Below are 17,861 nucleotides of genomic sequence, written 5' to 3' on the forward strand. Positions count from 1 at the left end.
GGTTATAATTACATTTTATTGAAGTGCCCTAATGGAGATAATTCTGTTTTACATTTGAGCATTTTTGTGATAGTTTGTCAAAAAAAATTTGCAAAAGATTCAAAGATAACAATGAAACAAGTCAAGTTTTATTTTTATGTTTGGATAAAATGGCAACACAAACATAAAGAATGTAGTCATACGTTGCCAGCATCTCAATGATTTCAATGCCAATGTGAATTATATTGAGACCAAAACAATTAATTGCACATACGCAACAATATATTTGCATATTTAGAAGGGCTCTGAACATTGTCAAACTCTGTTTTGCAATTTCAAGTGAAATCATGTTTGTTTCCAATGGAAAATGTTTTTTTTTGTTTTAAAAAAATTGGTTCAAATGATGAAGAGTGTTCTCTGTAAAATTATACAAGTTGCAACATTTAATTCAAAAATCTTTGACTTCCAGTGAATTTTGGATTTCAGGGAAATTGTGACACACAAAACAAGTGGTGTAAGCCGCCAGCAGCAGGGGACATGCATGCTGCCATGAGTGTGGATGGGATTACACAGTGACAGCTGTGTGAGATCATTACAGTTCAGGAAAAGAGGGGAAAGAAGGGAGGGGGTTGAACCCGAGAATTGTGAAGGGAGTGGGCTATTATGAGACTTAAGAGCAGAGGGGTGGGGCGCTTTGGCAATACCGCTTCTTACTGTGAGGAATTCCTCTAAGTGTTGCATTTAGAATCTGCGATACAGGATGTCATTAAATGTGATCACTGGTGCTTTGCATTTTGGCTAATATTTATGCATCATGTTAACCAAGTGATGAGAAACAGAAGCCTGATATGTGGGATAAACAGAGGGGTGTGGGTGAGGAGAGAAACAGGGAAAAGGAAAATGGGTGACGCAGGCAGGCCTTCCAGTAAGAGGTCTGACTCAGCCCCTGGAAGCCCCCTGACCCTGTCTGGAGACAATATGGGGGCAATAATCTGTGTTTTGCAGAACAGAAAGGTCACTGAAAGACTGCAGCTAGAAAACATGTACACCACGCAGCCTCGACTGGGTTGAGATCATGGTTGTTTTTTTTAGCTTAGTCTTTCACTTTTATCAGTTTTGATCAACCTTGATAAGGCATCAGATTAAATTTAGTGATGTTTAGACTGCAAAAATAACATCTGTGAATCTTTATCATCCCTCACTTTCTAAAATAAACAACCCATAGTCAATCATGAAGACAATGTTTTTATTTTGTTGAAGTAACTGTTTTCTGTAAAACCTCATTAATCTATTATGTCATTCTCTGTCTATGAGTTAGTTTGGTGACTATGGATACAGCCTCCACAGCACACACAAAAAAATCCCTGTTTCAGCATGTTGTAGCCTTTATATGGTGAAACAATAGGGGAAATGCAGGTGTTTGGTTATGCAATCGGTGACTAAGGTTTCAAACGTCAGTCGTCATCTGCGAGTGCTTTCTCCTGCTGTCAGCCTCGAGCGGGCATCGAACCAGCAGAGAGGATCTGTTTGAGTATCAGATGAAAACAGTTGTCCCTTTCTTCTCCTCATCACTGGCTTGGCAGGGATGGAGTTCTCACTCCTACAGAACGATAACGCAGCACAACAGGAAACAAGGGCCGGCCACTGTGGTTACCTGGTTATATAATCCAGACTAAAAGAGGAAACTAAAGTGCAGAATCCATTTTCCAAATTACTTAACTTTTCTAGGACCTAAATGAACCATTATATCTACTTCTCCTAGTGATTTATTCTGTTCAGACACTAAAGGAACATTTTCACAAGTTCATTGTTCAAAGCAAAATGTTGCAAACCAGAAGATTAACTAATAATCCCAGCAATTGTACAACATCTACAATTTGCATGCAACCTTGCCTAACTAAGGATTCCTCAACTGTTTGTTTTTCCCTTGAATATACACTACTTTGTGAGGTTATCTTATGTAAAATCCTTGCAGTTAACACTGACAAAATCAGAAAAAGAAACTGTGTGGATACCTTTCGAGGCACTGTGCTTCTTCCAGTTTTGTGTGTGATTTGGCGTGGCACACCAATGATGGATGATAGTAAGACAGACGGCCTGTTTCCTGCATGCACCCCTCACTTCCATGTCACACACACAGATATCCTTTGAGGATGGGAGGTATATGACAACTTGACATGCATGGCCCACATTTACACACACAGACAGACCCACCTAACATCCTCTTTGGGGAGAAAAAAAACGCTGAACGTTTTGTGCAAACCTGCACCTAAAAAAGAAAAAATAGGATTTACTAGGTCAGCCAAAAGGTTCCACCAAAAAGTACAAACTGCTTTTCCACTGATGAAAAACATCTGAATCACTGGGAGGTTTTTTTTTGTTTTTTTTGTTTTTATAGTTGTGACTTGCACTTCTTTAGAAATGTGCACAATCTTGTGTGTGTGTGTGTGTGTGTGTGTGTGTGTGAAAATACAACTCATGCTATCATGTGGATTTAATATAAAAGTCAGGACCTTTACAAAGGAGTAGACCGCATCTGTCATCTCTCTCTCTCTCCCCAGCCCTCTTACATTCTTAATGATACCTCCACTCCCATTCATGTTCACTGTCTAATTGAAACTGACAGTCCATGCAAAGTAAATATTTACAAGGAGTCAGTGAAACACACATGCATGTAACCTTCTCTTTTAAAGACACAGTGTAGTCACAGCTTTCCGTGTAGTTTCATCCTCTGTATCTGCATGAAATGCCCACTCTGCTGTCTCTCCAATCCAAGTAATAAAGTGTTAAGCCAACAGAGGTTTGAGGTGGGATGTGGGCTGCCCACGCTCCTGCTAAAAACAAAAGTATAAAGATACATCTGGGATTGAGCACAGACTGAGAGTGTTTTGATTTACTTCTGTAATTTCTCTGTAGCTCCGGTGGTTTTACTGTAAACCACTCCTACACTGTCTGCAGATGTGGCATCGAATCCAGTGGGAGGGGATGGATTTGTGTAGCTGTGTGCTTGTGTGTGCTTCTGCTTCCTGCTACATGTCCAAATTAAAATAGGGGTTTGTCGGCATTGTCCAGTCAAATTTCCACCATTGCAATGTTTTACTCAGAATGATAAAGTATAAAGTAATTCTGTAGACATCATTGGCTTTTTGTTCTTGGTTGAATGTGGAAGAAAGTGGAAAAAGCAAAGTAGGAAAGGTGCACCATGCCCTAAAAAAGAGTTTAAAGCATAAAAAGTCTATCTATAAATGATATTCTTCGGTAAAAGCATCTAACAAAAATATTTAGGAATGCCCCATTCTTGAAGTGATTATGTGTGCATGGTTAATTTCTCCTTTTAAACCCAATTTCTTATGAGTCCAGAAGCAAAGACCAATTTTTAAATTGCTTAATTTTTTTTTTCACATGAAACTAGCTCATCACTTAATGAATTCAGTTTTCTAATGCTTAATGAGATCAACAGCTCTGAGTTTATTGGTAATAATAATTTAAGGATAATTGCTGAAGTAAAATTGGTTTCACAAAATGTAATAAGAAGGAGGTGGAAGAAGGTGTTCTGGTCGAATCAAATGTATTTTTTTTGCTTCTAGTGTTCCCCCTTGTAGAAGGGAACACTGGTGTGGGGATGCATTTTTAAGCAGGATCTAAGTCACGTCTTGGTGCAGTTATGAAATCTAATTCAAGTATTGGATGATTCATGCATGAATTTCATGATGAAATCAAATGTCTTTTGTTCTAAAGCTTTTTGTGTTAGTAAGTTGTGGCCAAAAGAAACGAAAAAACTAGACAAGTTTGGACAGGGTCAGCCTGGGCTTGAACTCAGGTCAGTCATTATGACAGTCTGAAGATAAGCACTTCCAGTAATACCCAAAGAAATCTACTTCCAAATGTTTCTGAGAATGAAAACAAAAAAGCATTTTTTAATAGCTTGAAGTTATGCAAATGTCACAGATATGTCACAAATTTTGTAGGTAAGCTTACTTTATTTAAATAGTAATAACTAATTGGACCTTGAGGAGCAACTCCAGACATATTTTGAGGTCCTGTAGTTACTAAACCAGACTTTTAAGCCTATGAGCTTAAGATTTGGTTTGACCGTTTTTCAGTGTAGTGGAATGAAGTGATGTACGTCAAATCTTTAAATCAAACCTTATTATATTTTATCATTGTATTTTTACATAATTCTTGTGTTTTCTTTATATTTGCTCTCAGGAATATGAGAGCAAATATATATTGGATTATTGTCCACGTCATTCTTCTCCTCTCTGACCCACTGTCCTTATTTTTAAGACTAGAGGATCTGTTCACATTCCTTCCATTCTTCTGCATAATGGGATAGATATAATATCTATATTCACCACTGTGACGAAGTGTAAGCTGTCAACATGTAATGCAAAGAATGCAAAGGAATAAAAGGGCATCCTGGACTTTCTATTGTCTACTGTGTCAATAGTCGGTGGAAAAACAAACATATTTTCACCAAGGAGCGGCATTGTTTTCCATATACAGTTTGCTGCCGGGGCCCTGATGAAATCAGTGTCCATTCGAGTGGCAAACAGCTGAGATTGTTTGTGCTGCTCTGAGGCTGCAGGTGCACAATCAAACCCGAGGGAAGGAAACAAGCGAGGAGGGGTTTGAATGTGACACAAACAGGAAGCAAGTAGAGTGTTCTCTCTGCTCAGCGGGTCACACAAAAACTTCATTCTAAATTTTGCTCTGGTGCAAACTGGTTTTGAGGCCTTTTAGGCACTTACATAACATGGTGTTATGAAAGATATTGACTTGCTTAATTTACCACATTTTTTCCCCCTAAACATTTCTTTTAAGATCTCGGTCTCCTTTCCCCTTTTTGTTTCCAGACTTTAATGTGAGAACAAATTTGAGTCAGTGAGGGTTCTGGGCAGAGGGCCACTCCAAGTTCAGGACTTGGCTCTTGGGTTTGAACGAGTTTTGCCAAAGAAAATCTCCTACTTTTATGAAGTCTGTTTCATTTCCTTTTTTAAATCAGACAGTCTGGGGTTACAAGTCTTATCCCATAAAGATTTGTGATTGCTCAACTCTTTATAAGGACCCCAAGTTACAATTCTTACTTTGACTTCTTTGAAAACACATTTTCTGAAAGAAACAAGAAAAGCAAACTTAAAAACACTAATAACACAATTACATTTGAGCAGTTTCTGGAAGATTTGACCCAAGCTACTGATTGATAGGTTCTCAAGTTTAAAAGTTTTAAAGCATTTTATTTTTAGCCTGCTGACATTGCACAGGAAGTGGGGGCTTCCATGTAAACAAAACCAGAATAAGTGAAAGGAAACAATATTGATATTTACTTTTTTTTTTTAACATTTTGATACCTAGACAAGGTTTTGATTCTATATGCATAGCTTAGACTTTTTCAATAAAATCTTATAATAAAATTGCATGTTGGAAAATCTTTATTGGCAATACACCTTTTTGCATATTTCCACTGTTTTGACAATCTGTTGATGTATCACCCTAACTTTAGCTTTCTCCATCAGATTCACGTCAGTGCTGTGGTGGGTCACTCCAATACAATAATCTGAATCTGCCAAGAATTAAACCCAACAATTTTGTGTTTAACTGTAAAAGAAGTGAACCTGTGGGGCCTTTGACCTTAATCAGGTTGCAGAACTGACTAATGTTCTTATATATTGGTTACCATCTGAATTTATAATACATAGAGTAGTTTTTATTTTCTCTAATTTATCAATGTATGCTACTTCTATAATTGTATTCTTTGTGTTTTTGTAGAATGGTTTTCTGTGAAAGCCATGAAAAAAAGTTATTAGTAATAATTCATTAAAATTGGGCGATGATGCATTGAATCAAGGTTTAATGAATTCTTTACAGCACCAGGAAAACCAAAACAACTTTCATCATGTGTTTACGTTATGTACACGTAGTATAGTACAACATTATTATTGTCTGCATGCAAATTGTGAGGTTTGTGTGCGTGTCATTGAGGGTTGACCTGCACACTGTGGGAACAGTGTATCCATACAAGGAGCAACAGAAGCTTTGGAGAAGAGGGGAGGAAACGGGTGGGGAGGCTGATGGGGTGGGAGGTCGCCTTTTCAGGGAAGGACGGAAACGAAAAGAGAACACTCTCTCTGTCTCACAACAAAACCCCTCCCTCCAGCCCGTTCCCCCCCCCCCCCCCCCCCCAACAAGTGCACATAGTGCCCCTCTCCCACAATGAGAGCGCTGCAGCGTGGCACAACAACAAATAGTGCGTCACTAACGAGTCACGGCAGACATTACCGGTCGTCTGCGTTTGCTTGGCTTCTACTGAGTCCCGCCACTTCAAATGTGTTTGGAGACGGTTTGTTATGGGAGGGGTCCTGTCTGTGTTTACCTCTCGTTTTGAATCCCTTTAGAAGCTCTCTTCGCTTACTCTTGTGTGGTTGATTGTATAGTAATCATAGGATTACTTTAAATCAGCTTGGTTTGAGTTTAAACAGCATGTGATGCTCAAAGTTCCCCAAAACCATTGGCATTTGCAGCTTATTTACGTAACTCAGAAATGCAGATAGGCGATCTTCCAGTTAAGCTGAATGTGCTGAGATAGTACTGTAAAGCTTTAAAAAGTTTTTTCTAAAACATTCTGGGCAGATGTCAACAATCTCTAAGTTTTTCTTACTTGATTAAAAAGTGTTTTTATAAGATAGAGGGAGATGAGCTACAAATCTTATCTTGATTCAGCAAATTATGAGCACAACCAGGCCGAGGGTTTACTTCATAAAGCAACAGTTTCTCACTTAAATCTGGGCAGCAACCCACTCTTCAGTAAACACAAAAAGGGAGGGAACAGTTTGCTTGTTTTTAAAGTGAACTGCTCCTCCAGCTCCACTCATGGGAGTGATTCATGTTCCTGTTGCAAAACAGAGAAACAATAGGGAAGAGAGGTTGAAAAGCGAGCAGGAAAACTGAGTAAAAGGTCCATCAAAGGTGAAGCGAATACATTAAAAAAGAGAAGCACCTGTTATTGTGGCCTCTCACTGGAAACACCAGGTTTGTTTACACCTCTCAAGCACTCAGCCCTGGTACCATTTACCAGCTCATCCCTAAATGTGCTGTGTGCTCATTTTCAGGCATAGCAACTACAGCTGACACCAGAAGTTAACATGAAGTTAACACAGGGGCAACATACAGGGGGGAATAGTTATGACAATTCTTATTGCCCCTGACCAACAGGGGGCCCTCCACAATTTATTTATTTATTTTTTGTTCATAGAAATAAAAATGTAAAAAATTGGGTCCTGTCAATTACAACATTAATCATATTATATTTTCAAAGATTGTTTTTAAGCAGTAAAAATTTAATGTTCCCACTCCCAGACCAAAAAACACATATCCATATGTCAGTGATTATTGAAATCACTGACTGATCAGTAGTAAAGTTCATGAAGTTAAAACTCCCAACTAACAGTTTTTTCAGACCAGCTTAAATCAAACACAGCAAAATTAGCAATTCAGAGTATCTGATGAGTTTCTATCTCAAGGTTAAACTGAAACTGGGTTAAACTGAAACTGGGTTTCAGTTTAACCTTTTGACCCCCAATTTTTTTTTTTTTTTTTTTGTCTGTGATTCTCAGTCACGCACTCCTAATTGCTGTCGTTACAATTGGCCCTTTCATATAATGCACACACCCTCTCTGCCTTCCCAGGCCATTGAATGTCTTTTCTTAAAATACGACACACACTGTTGCACTTTTGAGACTTGTAGTGCTTGTGGAGCTTGTTAGGCTGCAAAAATTGAGAATATTAAACAGTCCTGGGGGGATGGGTTTGCATTTGATATATGGTTAGTAAATTATGCACACTTTGCACAAAGTTTATTAACCATGATGCTTGTTATTTGCAGTCGTGCTGAGCATTAAGCATGCTCCTCTGTTCTTGTTCCAAGAAGCAAAGAAAAAGAAGCATTCACAGCCTTCAGCTAAAAAGCTAAGTAAATGTAATACTGCGAAACTACGTCACCATAGAAAATGCAATTAGATACTGCATGGGAAAAGACCACAAGAAAGCTCCATCAAAAGGAACTTGAAGTTTGCTTTGGGTGTAGCACTGGAAATGTAACTTCGTTCATGCTTTTAACTTCACCAACAGTCTGACTACATGTATTTTTAAGGCTGGGAGATGGGAACACAGTAATGATTGAACTCTAATCAGCCTCAAAGTTGTGACAGAAGACCTTTTCGCTTAACCTACCATGACCTGCACATGTCAGCAATCTCATGTCTGATTATTCTGTTGCTGTAAATGTGTCCAGTTTACACAGAGTCAGCACAGGACTTGTTTTGTTTCAAAGTCTGTATATTGAGCTAAGCCGTCTGATATGTTGCCGGCTCTGATGGTTTGGAGGTGAGTCAGGCAAGCATCTGCTGACAGCCATTGTGTTTGCAGACTGACCTTTATCACAGAGATGGAGTGGAACAGTACAGACTCCATATCAATTTAGAGCAAATTGGGCCAGATTTTATTTACAACATTGCTCCAGTTCATTGGGGTTTTAACCTTTTTTAACAGTTCTTTTTAAATACACATTACATGTCAGTTTGCTTAAGTCCTGCACTTTGACTAAGGCATTGCAAACTTAAACTAATTTATTTTTCAAACATTCTGTTGTTTGGAGCTGTGTTTGGGAACAATTTCCTAGTAAAGGACAATTCTGCTTGTAGCTTTAGTTGTCGGACATATAGATTCACGTTTGACTCTAGAATACTTTGATGTACAAAATAGGTCATGATCAGCTCAGTAAGTTTAGGTCCTTCACCACCATGCTTAACAGCTGTGAGGAGCTAATGTGGATTTCAGTGCTGTGTAATGCCAAATTCTTTTGACAGAGAGAAATGCTACAGAAGAAAAGAAAAAGCCATTATATTCAGAATTATTTTAGAATTTTTCTAAAAATAATGTCATAAATTTTAACATCTAGCATGCTAACTGAAGCCTGTGTGGTCTGAGATTAAGTTCTGCTAATTCTTTTAGCATCTCACAGTCCACTTAGAGAAAAATTGAAGGGATGCAGTGCTTTGCAATCTATTTAAGATAGCTTTTCCTTAAATGTTTCCACTTACTAATGATATCTTATACTCTAGGCTGATTGGAAATGTCCTTCTAACTGTTCCCAGATTGATGGGCTTCAACAATTCCTTTTTTCAAATCATTGCTGATGTGCATCCTCCTTGCCAAAACTCCTACATTTACAGCAGTTATTGTGTTTGCTGATTATCAGTTAATTAAAAGCACTGCAAGTGTATTTAGATTTTCACAAACAGCTGTTCTATTTGACTTTGTTTTTGAGTTTGGAGTAATGAAAGAATCATAAATCTGCAAGCCTTTTCATTATGTCCATATTGTATATGTAAAACCCTTGAATTAAAACAAGACATTATTTCTTTTAACTACAGTAAAATATATGTGTGTGTGTGTGAGCTGAAAAATGTTGCTTCGTCATACAGAATTTTCCTCAGTGATAATCGCCTGTTTCTCTTGTTTTGATGGAGCTAAGCTTTGAAAAAGCAGATGAAGACCTCCCAGCGCATTTCCATTTCTTCAGCTTCCTTACCCTTCTTGTAAAATTGTTTCCTCCAGTCACCTCCCAGACTTCCTCCACTCAATTTCCATTTTCCGTTTCTCATCAGGATGAGTGCTGATCCTGCAGATACATCTTTGTTTTTGCAGATTGTTTTTCTTTTGGCCCTTTTTGGCTTGAAACCTTAAAATAACTGTAAGACTCAAACAGTTGGTTGGGATATGAGATGGTGGATGCTAAGCCCATTGCTTTTTCCCAGAGTTACACACATTTATATCAACTGTGTTAAAGTGACTTAAAGATTAAATTTTGAATATGATGAGAGATAGATCTGGTGAGTCGTGTCCAATGAGTATGATTTAATTTCAGTTCTGATCTATTTATGTGGTTTGAGCTTATGAGAAAATGAGTTAAAAAGCGCATTTAACCGAACTTTATATGAATATCTGCTTCATTCATGTTTTTTTTCCTCAGTAACAGGTCACTCAGTCATACATATATTGTACAGAAATTACATCCTGTTGTGTTTGCCTTCAGCCAATCAAAGCTTTTCTGCCAGACTGGCTCTAATCTTACTTATCTTAGACAAGGGAAGCAGCTTTCAGTTCACTCATACAACAAAACAAACTGAGGAATGGAAACAAGTTGGTTCTGCTGAGAAATGAATAGAAATGGAAGATTCTAGATGAAATTACAAAATATTCGCTGTAGATGATGCGCTATTCACTGGTAGCAAAACCGAGTACAAATGTAAAATCCAGATTCGTGCTCTGAAGAGCTAAAAACCAAAGCAACAAAATTTATTGGTGTAATGATTTTGTGTTTAACACATTTTAAGGGAGTTTAGTGAAGCTAAAGTTTAGAAAGAACTGCCTTGAGCTTTGAAGCTCAATTAATACATTATGAAAGAGAACATTTTAGTCCTGAGGGTAACTTAATGTCAGTATCAGAATGAATGTCTTCAAACACTCTTTTGATCAGAATGATACATTGGGCTGGATTTATTATGTTTATTGCAGTTTGAAGTCCAAAACAAAAAACCTTTTCATTAGCACAAATCCCATCTGTGCTAATGGGATCGGTGGCAGATCTCGGAATAACGGTCAATGACATGTATTAGCTGAGATTCTGGGACGTGTGTGTGTCAACCTCCTCGACTGCATATTCATAAAAAAAGATCAACTTTTTCAAGGTACAACCTACAGATGAGTTAGTTTCTCATCGAGTCCCCCTTCTGAAAACATGTAATTAGTGACCCCAATATGTCACTTTTCTGCTAGAGGTAAGTAACAGAAAGCTTTGGAGACTTTTCTGCACTCCTTTACTATCCTCTTCACTCTTGATGTTGGCAACTCATATTTGAGGTTTTCCTCTCACAGTTCACATTATTTAAGGTTTTGAATGAATCATTTTACTGCAGATGTAGGTGTCAGACGCCTACATCTGGAGCCATTACCTGGCCTTAGATGAATGGCATGTTTCTTTCCCGTTTGGTAAACTAAAAAGAAAAAAGAAAATTGAGTTTTACCAGTGAAAAAATAAAGAGTATAAAAATATGTGAGAATTTATTTAAATGCGTATTCTTTTCAGGAAAAATAATAAAGTAGTTTCTGTTATGAGAAAAAAAACTGTCAGGATCATTAATAATAAATGTGCATATATGTGAATAAATTGTTGCCTACTGGGCAATTAAAGTATGATGATCATACTTTAATGTCATGCTGATAGCACAAATTGTTATTCATGCTCATTCTTGTGATCTTTCCAATGAATATCAGATCATTTTCTTTCAGCAGCTGAGCTAAATAATCCTAAATAATCCCTGTGACTCAGTGTGACTCACACTTTCATCACTTTGCACATACACATATTCACAAAGCCTCTGAGTTTTCCCCAGGGCAAAAGTGACAGCTGCTCTCATATTCACGTTTCACGTATTTTGGCAAAGAAATATCAAATTTATTCAAAGCTACATGCACACACGTGCTCTTATGAGCAAACTGCATTATTATAAAGCAGCTAACGAAGCAGTTAAATTAAAAGAAAACAAGCAAGCTTCAGTTTATTCCTACATAGAAACACAAATATTCACAGATCTCATCACGTTCAGAAAACAACTCTCCATCTTCCTGTTTCTCACTCTGACTTTTCGCTACATCGCCTTTCTTTCTATGTTCTTATGCAACCGTAGCTCACAAATACAAAAAGGATGTGTCACTCAATTATTGTATTCATAGATGAAATAGACAACAGGCTTGCGAGCGTCCTTCCATTAACCTGCATGACTCATTCAGTCTATCTGCACAGGTGCTTAATGCCACAGCATTTCTGTTCTTTTAATAGTTTGTTTAGTGGCTTAAAAATCAATAGTCGCAATCTCTGTTCTCCCTCTGAAAACTGAAACCATTCCACAGTCAAGCTTGAGCAAATATGCCCAAAGTTTAGGACACAAAAGGTGAGAGCGGAAGGATGGAGAGCTGGGAACGGATGCCACAGGATGCTGGCATCCATTCATTTTCCAGAGAGGGAAGCGGCGAGTTTGACTCAATGTTTTCCTAACATGTTTGCTTGAACATGCAAAAAAAAAAAACTGGAGGGAATAGCGGAGACTCTTCAGACAGCTCCATCCACATGTTTGGTGTGTTTTTGTTGTTTTAGCTGCTGCTGGAGTCACATCAGTCCCAATCCATTATCTCTTCCTGCTTGGTTCAGTTGGCCTGATCCTTAGCCAGGTGGTTCCTGTCTTCTACCTACCAGACTCAGGCTGTGGGTGGAGCTTCCACAGAGTCAGTAAACCTTTCTATAGCACATTAATTGTTTTTATTAACAACTAGAACTGTTTTTGCTGTGGACTTTCTGCTTAGTTGCTTTTCTTACTGCTTTTTGCATTTTTTGGCTGGTTTTACCAAGCAGTGTGCTCAGTCCCAGGCTTTTAATTAATCCCAGCAGTGTTATTGACACAGTTTACAGAAATGTAAATCCCACTGAGCTCAGTTATCAAAACCAGAAATGTGAAAGTGAAAACCAAACACACAACACATGTTAAGCAATGTAAAATCTCATTTTTTACCACTGTGATTTCAACAAACTGATGATATGTGCAGGGATGTTTTATTTATGCAGTTTGGTTTCCATAAACAACAACACTGCGACCTTTAATCAGCATTTTTTTTACAGTGCATTTGTCACGAGCAGCTTCAGTTCTCACACGAATATGGGTCAATAAATTAGTCTGGCATATTGATAGTCGGCAGTTCTCCAACATTGAACGTTTTGACACGTACTCACTTTCCTTATCATCCACCTCACTGGTGTGTGGTCACATGATGAACTTCACCCAGCTGTTTCATTCTTGTTAATTATTGATTTGACTGTAGATTGACGCTAGTTAAGGCAATTAGCTTTTTTCTACAGTCAACTCATTTCTTTTGTTGGTCCATACAAATCTGGTTTATTTAAATCGCATGTTCTGTATTTTTGTGATTTTATAGTGCTGTGTTGTAGCTTATTGATTTATTTGACATGTCAACTTTACCCAATGGATGGGACATGAAGTGATAACATGATTGGTCTGCAGTTGAATTGTTATGAGTGTTAACCAATCAGAAGTTAGGATGCATTTGACGAGTCAAAGAAAGATTATTTTCTAATGGAATGAACAACAGAAAATAAATGGGAAATAATTTAGTAATTACATAATCTTATGATTTAAACACACAATAAAAGCAACTTTTTAAAGTGGAACTAATGGTCTTTATTCATTTGTATCTGTAAACATGAATGTTTATGGTTTTTTTAAATGTATGTAATGTTTTTTTACAATCTTATCATAATATTCATACATATAAACTTTTATTTTCTCCTTAACAGTCAATAACAAGCCAGCGGTTTGTAAGAAACTATTTCTTTGCACTGAATATTTTCTTCCATTGAATGTTTGTCCCCAAATTAAACGTTGGATTTTTTAGGAAAAAAAAATAAAACATTCAGTGCAAAGTTTTGCTACTACAATAACATTTTAAATGGTTTCACACACACAACCATGGATGCCAATGATTCTGTGGGGAGCTGTAAAATAGAGAATTTCAACAATTTTTGCAGGTTGTGCACTTAGAATCTTTCCAGGCCAGGGAACAGCACTGTAATCCTCTCAGCGTGGGATTCAGGCTCATTAAAGCACACCGACCCTCTCACCCTGAGAGGATCCATCACCGGCTGAACTGTGACCTATTTTTTGGGTGTGACTCTTTCTTTTTCAGAGACTTGGTTCCGCAGTCTATTATTCAACATCCTGGGAACAAAACCTAAAATTCTGCACTTATCCCAAACGCCAGCCAGGTCAGTTTGAAACGCTCCAACTCACAAATTCCCATTCATCTAAACATCTTATAAGTAAAACCACTTATCCTTCTTTTTCAGGGTCAGTGGGGGAGCTGGAGCATGTCCCAGTTTACATTAGAGGTGAGACACTGTATCCTGGATTATCACAGCGCTTTGTGAAAGTTTCTCCTCACCAAGAAGGAAACTAAGTGTCTGATGTGTTTTGTTTATTTTTGGCTGTCTCCTAGCAATAAAAACCAGCAGGTTAAACTACATAAACATTGGTGGAAAGGTGGAAAGTACCAATATAATATGCTGTGAAGCCCCCAAGACTTTCATTTCAGCTGGGAAGTAAAACATCTGCCAACAGCAGTTTAGTTTAATACCGACTAGAAAAAGAAATATAAAACACCCTGGAGTGGTCCTGCATTATACTTATAGTTAACAAGAAAAAAGTGACTTATAGATGTAGAGAATATAATATGGTGCCTTGCAAAACTGTTCATATGGCTTGACGTTTTCAAAAAAGCAGTATTATGTTTTCCAGCCACATAGTATTATTTTGTACCTCAATCAAGAAATTACCTTCAGTTGTTATAAAAATGCACTATATATCGAAATGATTTAAAAGTAATTTGACTAAAAGTAATTCAACACCTTGAAATTGGGCCTGTCTCTTTAAGAAAGTTCTGCTCTTTCTGGCACGCTGCCTTCAGGATGTCCTTTATTAAACCTTTAACAATGTTTTAACCAGCTTTCCACTTATAAGTAGCTTGTATAATGAGCTCAGCAGATGAACAATTCCACAAGGTGTTTGCTAATTGCTGCTGGCTAGTCTGAAGGAGCTGAGCGAGGGAGCTGCGTCTTGAAGTCCCTCCAAGTGTTTTGCACAGCTGAATGGTTGCCAAGGGAGATTAAAGGATTTCTCAAACATGCATGAAAGAATCAAAGGTTCACTCCAAGTGTGTTTTTGATGGGGAAATAACATTATACCATAATGTAAGACTCAAAACAGTCTATTTTACATAATACTGCCCCTTTAACATTTTGCCAGTGTATTTAACTGGGACTTTTTTGTGATAGACCAGTGGTTCTCAAACTTTTTTCAGTGATGTTCCCCCTTTAAAAATATATTTTTAGTCAAGTACCCCCTGACACGGGCAAAACATTTTTGGAATTAAAAAGGGGTACAGTGCTGTAAAATCACTGTCTGATTTATTAAAGCCAAACAACTTATATCAGTGAACCTGACAAATACATCCATATTGCAAACATTGCATGGTTAAACAAAAAAGAAAAACAGAAGACGGTGACCACCAGGAAGGTATAAAACCAGTCAAACCGTTTTATTTTAAAGGATATTGAAACTAAATACTGAATATAAAATTCAGTGCATGAACACACATTTATATTTTATCGAACTTTTCACAAAATAATTTTTCCCAAGATTTGTTATGAGGAGCCTACTGATTTTTTAAAGATATTTTGAAAAGCTTCACGTACCCCCTGCAGTACCTCCACGTACCCCCATTTGAGAACCACTGCTCTAGGGTGTCCCTACGCTCTTTCAGGTCTCATACTGATGTTTCCAGTTTTGTTAGAGCCAAATTATAGACAGCGTTTCACCAGGAGACCTAGAGTGAGGAGCCCCGCCCCTTTCCCCCTTGCGCCTCAGACAGAGTTTGGGGAAGAAAACGGCGGTGGTTCTTCGTTCGCTAAAGCTATTCTTGTTTACAGGCTTCCCACTCGGAAGAAAGGAGAAGAAGAGACAAAACAAAACAAACATCAATTGTTACAACTGTTTCAATACAGCTGAGACATGTAACATAGGTATAAAAACCATTTTTTCTGAGGTAACAGCCTGCGATGTCATCGATGACATCACGTCCGTCCCTGACTGTCACTGATGACATCAGACCGACAAAACGAACGTGATGTCATCGATGACATCGCAGGCTGTTCCTTCAGAAGTGCTTGAATAAGACGACCACGTGGTAATGTGAAGGCCTGTGAAGGCCCTCGCACCGAACGTGGACGCGAGGGCCTGTGAAGGCCTGGGATCCTTCAAGGACCTGGCCTGTGAAGGCCCTCGCACCGAACGTGGACGCGAGGGCCTGTGAAGGCCGAGGATCCTTCATGGACCTGGCCTGTGAAGGCCCTCGCACCGAACGTGGACGCGAGGGCCTGTGAAGGCCAGGGATCCTTGAATGACCTGACCTGTGAAGGCTCTCGCACCGCCATGTGGACGCAAGGGGACTGTGAAGGCCAGGGATCCTTCATGGACCTGGCCTGTGAAGGCCCTTGCACCGCCACGTGGACGCGAGGGCCTGTGAAGGCCAGGGATCCTTCAAGGACCTGGCCTGTGAAGGCCCTCGCACCGCCACGTGGATGCGATGGCCTGTGAAGGCCAGGGATCCTTGAAGGCCCTGGCCTGTGAAGGCCCTCGCACCGCCACCTGGATGCAAAGGCATGTGAAGGCCCTGGCCTGTGAAAGCCCTCGCACCAGCACCTGTATGCGAGGGCCTGTGAAGTCGTGTAAAAGTAGTAGAAAAAGTTGAGTACCTTTCTACCGTTTCTACTCTCTGCTCCTTCCATGCGTTGCTCTAGAGCAGTGGTTCTCAAACGTTTTTCAGTGATGTACCCCCTTAAAAATATATTTTTAGTCAAGTACCCCCTGACACGGGCAAAACATTTTTGGAATTAAAAAGGGGTACAGTGCTGTAAAATCACTGTCTGATTTATTAAAGCCAAACAACTTATATCAGTGAACCTGACAAATACATCCATATTGCAAACATTGCATGGTTAAACAAAAAAGAAAAACAGAAGACGGTGACCACCAGGAAGGTATAAAACCAGTCAAACCGTTTTATTTTAAAGGATATTGAAACTAAATACTGAATATAAAATTCAGTACATGAACACACATTTATATTTTATCGAACTTTTCACAAAATAATTTTTCCCAAGACTTATTATGAGGAGCCTACTGATTTTTTAAAGATATTTTGAAAAGCTTCACGTACCCCCCCTGCAGTACCTCCACGTACCCCCAGGGGTACACGTACCCCCATTTGAGAACCACTGTGATAGACTATTACAAAGGAATGCATAATAATATATTTTTAAGTAAAATGACACTTGCATTTTTTAATTTCTTGCAATTAAAATCAGAAAAATTTTTATTTTTTCTTTATACATGCTCTCTGCATTCATGCAATATGGAAGCACCTTGTCTTCTTGGTTTTACCCAAATCACCTCATAGCAGCTCTGGCTGTCTGTTTGGAGACATTGTTTGACCATCTTTCCATCTTTGCCTCCAACCTGTTGTAGTAATGCATCACCTCAGCAAGACCCTGCCACCAACAGACACCCAGTTGGACTCAAGCCTCACTGCTACATGGTTTGTGACAAACCTGCAACAGGATTTCTTATGGTTTTATTTCAGAAGGGAATGCATAGAGTCTCTACATCTCTACATCTCTACTACTCGCCCAGCAACCCAATGGAACTGCAAAGACAAGTGAGTATAGCTAATAGATGAATGGTCACAGATAAATAAACATATTTAAGGAAAAAAATTAAACAATGATTTAATATATTCATGCCAAACATTTTCTTGGAAATGCTTCTTCTTGTACTTTCCAATCATGCACTTTCAGTTGATGTAAATGTCTTTTTGCTGCTAAATACTTTTTTGTTGTCCAGCATTTCTGTGTGTAACAGTAACTGTCACCGATTTTTGCTTTCCCATGATATAACATGAGACATAAGAAAAGTTAGAATAATTACAGAGTCTCATCTGTGTCTTTAGCAGTGAAACATCAGCAGGTATCGAGTTTCAGTCTTCCTAAAACCGGAAGCTCCACACAATCTGCCATTCTTTCTAGAAAGCACTGCTTGATCCTCCTCCCCCATAGATAAGCCCTACTCTCCAGCTCTCACTCTTTATGCTGCAACACCTCTCCCTTGTGTTCCTGTTAGGTACTGCGCCCAGACTGAGAG

General features: G+C 38.6%; 1 long non-coding RNA gene across 1 annotated transcript in view; it reads left to right on the forward strand.

The window, feature by feature from the left end:
* Positions 1–16,413, forward strand: part of LOC114149065 (uncharacterized) — a 26,352-nt gene extending 9,939 nt beyond the window's left edge. The window contains exon 4 of the long non-coding RNA XR_003596426.1: positions 16,267–16,413. This is a non-coding gene — a long non-coding RNA (uncharacterized LOC114149065). The remainder of the gene's footprint in view (positions 1–16,266) is intronic.
* Positions 16,414–17,861: the final 1,448 nt, after the last annotated feature.

This window comes from Xiphophorus couchianus, chromosome 8, assembly GCF_001444195.1.
Source record: "Xiphophorus couchianus chromosome 8, X_couchianus-1.0, whole genome shotgun sequence".
NCBI classification, from domain to species: Eukaryota; Metazoa; Chordata; class Actinopteri; order Cyprinodontiformes; family Poeciliidae; genus Xiphophorus; species Xiphophorus couchianus.